Below are 6,000 nucleotides of genomic sequence, written 5' to 3'. Positions count from 1 at the left end.
TCGAAGTTACTTCAACTTCTAAGTACTTTAATAAATCCAATAACTACCTACTTTTTTATTATCGTTTTATTTTTATCTTACTTCATAATATTCATAATTATCACTTTCACAGTCCAGTGTCCCATATTTTGATCACGACTAACTAGCTCCAATCTGGTATACTCTTGGGTCGACACGTTTGTTTTTCGTCACGATCCCAAATTTGTCCGATTCTGCTTTCGTCAGCCATTCTTCATTCGTCAACTTACACTGCAGTCATTATCGTCTTTGACCATAATGAGTTGTTGATTTTTTTCTTATTTCGACTCAATTGTTTTTCGTCATTTCGTATTTGGTCATATTCTAAGTTTGTACCGACCTAAGACTACGAAAAAACACGAAAAACATTTATTTAACAGCGAACATGACGAAGGAAGGTTATGACGAGTAAAAAACGAGACGGATTAAGATAGAGATGAACAACGAAATTGACCGTAGTTGAGAAAGACCATCGACGATCGTGACGAATAAAGAATGGCTGACGAAAGCAGAATTTGACAAATTTAGGAACGTGACAAAAAACGATCGTGTCAACCCAAGAGTATACCTCCAATCTTTATACCTACTACCGATTAGGTCATATATTGATATTTTATAAGGTGACCCTAAAATATGGTGTTCAGACCAGAGATGTTAACTATTTGAAATAAAATCATTTCAAATAGAAATATAAAATACCTATTTTGTATTTGGTATTTGAAATACTTTTATCTAAAACTTTTGTATTTTATTTGAAATACTTTTAGTACAAGTATTTTGCATTTTCTACCACTTCAAAATACAAAATGCTTTTTATCACTTTTTGACGTAAGATAGATGGTACCGAGCGCGTATTCTATTTTTTCTTTGTCTGTCTATGTTATGTACTGACCGGGACAACACGTTCGGAAGCGCTTTATTTAATGTTTTACAAAAACACACTTATTTTCTGTGCTGCCAATATAGTGGTTACTATAATAATTAAGGTTCAATAAATACTAAGCGATTTGTTGCTAGATCCCAAAGCACCCTGACCGTGAACATCGAAAAATCGGGGAAAATCCCTATCGATTCGTATACCTACCTAATGACTGTAGGCATTTCTATTTAGTATTATACAGCTGTAATATATTATGCTTAATTAGGGCCACTTGCACCAACGAAAAAGGAGGGTTAACCCGAGGGTTATCCCACCATTTTATATGGAATTTGACAGATGACAGCACACTAACCCTGAGTTAAGTGGTTGGTGCAAGTGGGCCTTAATGTGACTATTATTTTAGGCTTTTTTTTCATATTTCATACATGTTGCAAAATAACTCTTTCATTAGATTTTAATAATCTAAATATATAAAAGAAGAGCTGATCACGATAAATACAACGTTTTAAAAATCTAATGAGGCGGAAGTGAAATATCATCTCCTCTGTTGTGGTGCAAAAGGGTTTAAATATCAAAAAAATATATTGACTGACGGACATATCAAAGCACAGCCGAAACCAGTGGTCCTAGAGATTTTAAATTTGGCACGTAGGTTCCTTATGTAGTGTAGAGGAGCGCTAAGAAAGGATTTTCCAAAATTCACCTCCTAAGGGGGTCACATGGGGGTTCAAAGTTTGTATGGGGAAACAAGATTAGTTTGACTATTTTATTCGAAACTTCACAGGAAGATTCCTTAAGACATATGACTTAATACGTGTTTCAGATTTTTTGAAAATTTTACCCCTAAAAGGGTCAAAAGGGGTTAATAAAGTCAAAAAACCAATATGGGTATCGTTTTTATGGTTTATCGGGTCGCTGATCACGATAAATACAACGTTTTTTAAATCTAACGAGGCGGAAGTGAAATACCTTCTCCCTGTTGTGGTGCAATGGGGTTTAAATATAAAAAAATATATAGACTGACGGACATATCAACGCACAGCTGAAACCGCTGGTCCTAGAGATGTTAAATTTGGCACGTTGGTTCCTTATATAGTGTAAAGGAGCACTAAGAAAGGATTTTTCAAAATTCAAATGGGGGTTCAAAGTTTGTATGGGGAAACAATGTTAGTTTCACTGTTTTATGCGAAACTTCACAGGAGGATTGCTAAAGACATATGACTAAATACGTGTTTCAAGTTTTTTAAAAATGTACCATTTAAAAGGGTGAAAAGGGGTGATAATGTCAAAAAACCAATATGGGTATCGTTTTTATGGTTTATCGGGTCGCTGATCACGATAAATACAACGTTTTTAAAATCTGACGTGGCGGAAGTGAAATACCTTTTCCCCTGTTGTGGTGCAATGGGGTTTAAATATCGAAAATAGCCATATGGATTTCTTTTTTATGTTTACTTCTGGTTCAAGAGATTTCAAATTACACGTAAGTTCCTTAGAAGAGCACTAAGAAAGGATTTTTCAAAATTCACCGCCTAACATGATAATTTGACAGGGACAGGAACAGGGACGGGGCGGGGCGGGGCGGGACGGGACGAGACGGGAGGGGACGAGCCGGAACAGGGATAAGGGTAGGGATAGGGATAGGTATAGTAATAGGGATAGGGATAGGTATAGTAATAGGGATAGGGATAGGGATAGGGATAGGGATAGGGATAGGGATAGGGATAGGGATAGGGATAGGGATAGGGATAGGGATAGGGATAGGGATAGGGATAGGGATAGGGATAGGGATAGGGATAGGGATAGGGATAGGGATAGGGATAGGGATAGGGATAGGGATAGGGATAGGGATAGGGATAGGGATAGAAATAGGGATAGGGGAGGGACGGGGACGGGGAATATATATGGTAAGCGTGTTCAGTGGATACATGTAGAAGTATAATGCCCCGCTGCACCTTAATCGAAATAATTGCGGACAAATGTACCTACATAGAAACCTACGGATCCAAATGAAAATCTTATTTTTTGTAAACGTTTGAATAAGAATTCTTTTATTACGCGGGCGAAGCCGCGGGTAAAAGCTAGTATTAGATAAAAGACATGGAGACAGTCCATTTTTGGCTTCACTTTTAAACGTGTTATTTTTATAGAACCAGCTTTCTGGGTTCTCTGGTGATTCTGTGTTTTAAACACATCTTTAAAATAAAAGTTTTACCTTATGTCAAAAAGGTATTTTATTTCAATAAAGGTATTTTGAAAATACCTATTTTGCATTTTGTATTTCAAATACCTTTTTGTAAAACTATTTTGTATTTTTATTTGAAATAGGTAAAATACATTGTACTACCTATTTTTTAACATCTCTGGTTCAGACTGTGAAGTGTCCAATATAATTTCGATATTAGCAAAAATGTCCCCTCCGGCAACCCCAACTTCATTTAGCTTTTACTCCTAAAAAATTAAAAGGGGTACAAATTATTTCAAGTAAGTACAAATTCAGTAGGTACCTATTGTGTACAGTCGCCATCAGATATATAAGAGCGCCCGAGGTACTCAAAAATATCCGAACACGCCTCTAACGCCTAGGCAATAGAGGCGTGTTCAGATATTTTTGAGTACCTCGGGCGCTGTTATATATCTGATGGCGACTGTACGTGTGTACTAAATCCAAAACAGAAAAAAAAACCAAAACGCAGTGGGGTTGCTGGAGACTCTGGAGATCATCACTAGACCCCGGATTGTTGTCGCGATGACGTCACAATAGGGTGATTTGGGGAGTAAATGGAACAGTATTAATTAATACGGATTGATTTAGATAAGATAAGAAATATCATATATTATAGTGTTGATGAATACGAAATTGGTACTTTTTAGGGTTCCGTAGTCAACTAGGAACCCTTATAGTTTCGCCATGTCTGTCTGTCCGTCCGTCCGTCCATCCGTCCGTCCGTCCGTCCGTCCGTCCGTCCGTCCGTCCGCGGATAATCTCAGTAACCGTTAGCACTAGAAAGCTGAAATTTGTTACCAATATGTATATCAATCACGCCAACAAAGTGCAAAAATAAAAATAGAAAAAAAATTTTTATTAGGGTACCCCCCCTACATGTAAAGTGGGGGCTGTTATTTTTTTTCATTCCAACCCCAACGTGTGATATATTGTTGGATAGGTATTTAAAAATGAATAAGGGTTTACTAAGATTGTTTTTTGATAATATTAATAGTTTCGGAAATAATCGCTCCTAAAGAAAAAAAAGTGCGTCCCCCCCCCCTCTAACTTTTGAACCATATATTTAAAAATTGTGAAAAAAATCACAAAAGTAGAACTTTATAAAGACTTTCTAAGAAAATTATTTTGGACTTGATAGGTTTAGTAGTTTTTGAGAAAAATAAGGAAAACTACGGAACCCTACACTGAGCGTGGCCCGACACGCTCTTGGCCGGTTTTTTTTGTATATTATTGCCAGTTGATTAAAATATCGACGTTGATCTTTCGGTAACAGACTCTCCGTAACAGATCAATAGTTTTTCTAAATGACTTGCGGTTAGGCTACGTCTTCTAGTAAACAGTAGAAATGTAAGTTTTGCAGTTATATACCTACCAAAAAAATAATATTGATAAATTCACTGGGATTTTTTTATGACTATTAAAATTTAGGTACTTGGATGTACCGTAAATGAAATTGTTTTTCTCTGGTGAAATGAATATACATTTTTATCTTATCTTATAATTTATGTATCATTTTGTTCTACCTGTCCATTTACTCCCCTATTGTGACGTCATCGCGACAACAATCCGGGGTCTAATCATCACATGAAAAATCGAAATAGCTGAGTCCCGGAAAACGCGAATATTCGAATTTCATACGTTTTTCATTCGTAGACTTTTCCTTTCTTCAATAGACTGAGCAAAATTGCATGTAACAAAGGTTCTATAAAACTTCTAAATATATAAAAGAAGAAGCTGACTGACTGACTGACTGACTGACTGACTGACTGACTGACATATCAACGCACAGCCGAAACCGCTGGTCCTAGAGATTTCAAATTTGGCACGTAGGTTCCTTATATAGTGTAGAGGAGCACTAAGAAAGGATTTTCCAAAATTCACCTCCTAAGGGGGTCGAATGGGGGTTCAAAGTTTGTATGGGGAAACAAGATTAGTTTGACTATTTTATTCGAAACTTCACAGGAAGATTCCTTAAGACATATGATTGAATACGTGTTTCAGGTTTTTGAAAATTTAACCCCTAAAAGGGTGAAAAGGGGGTGATAAAGTAAAAAAATCAATATGGGTATCGTTTTTATGGTTTATCGGGTCGCTGATCACGATAAATACAACGTTTTAAAAATCTAATGAGGCGGAAGTGAAATATCATCTCCTCTGTTGTGGTGCAAAAGGGTTTAAATATCAAAAAAATATATTGACTGACGGACATATCAAAGCACAGCCGAAACCAGTGGTCCTAGAGATTTTAAATTTGGCACGTAGGTTCCTTATGTAGTGTAGAGGAGCGCTAAGAAAGGATTTTCCAAAATTCACCTCCTAAGGGGGTCACATGGGGGTTCAAAGTTTGTATGGGGAAACAAGATTAGTTTGACTATTTTATTCGAAACTTCACAGGAAGATTCCTTAAGACATATGACTTAATACGTGTTTCAGATTTTTTGAAAATTTTACCCCTAAAAGGGTCAAAAGGGGTTAATAAAGTCAAAAAACCAATATGGGTATCGTTTTTATGGTTTATCGGGTCGCTGATCACGATAAATACAACGTTTTTTAAATCTAACGAGGCGGAAGTGAAATACCTTCTCCCCTGTTGTGGTGCAATGGGGTTTAAATATAAAAAAATATATAGACTGACGGACATATCAACGCACAGCTGAAACCGCTGGTCCTAGAGATGTTAAATTTGGCACGTTGGTTCCTTATATAGTGTAAAGGAGCACTAAGAAAGGATTTTTCAAAATTCAAATGGGGGTTCAAAGTTTGTATGGGGAAACAATGTTAGTTTCACTGTTTTATGCGAAACTTCACAGGAGGATTGCTAAAGACATATGACTAAATACGTGTTTCAAGTTTTTTAAAAATGTACCATTTAAAA

This window comes from Leguminivora glycinivorella, chromosome Z (assembly GCF_023078275.1).
Source record: "Leguminivora glycinivorella isolate SPB_JAAS2020 chromosome Z, LegGlyc_1.1, whole genome shotgun sequence".
Taxonomy (NCBI): domain Eukaryota; kingdom Metazoa; phylum Arthropoda; class Insecta; order Lepidoptera; family Tortricidae; genus Leguminivora; species Leguminivora glycinivorella.
This window is presented reverse-complemented; position numbering follows the sequence as displayed.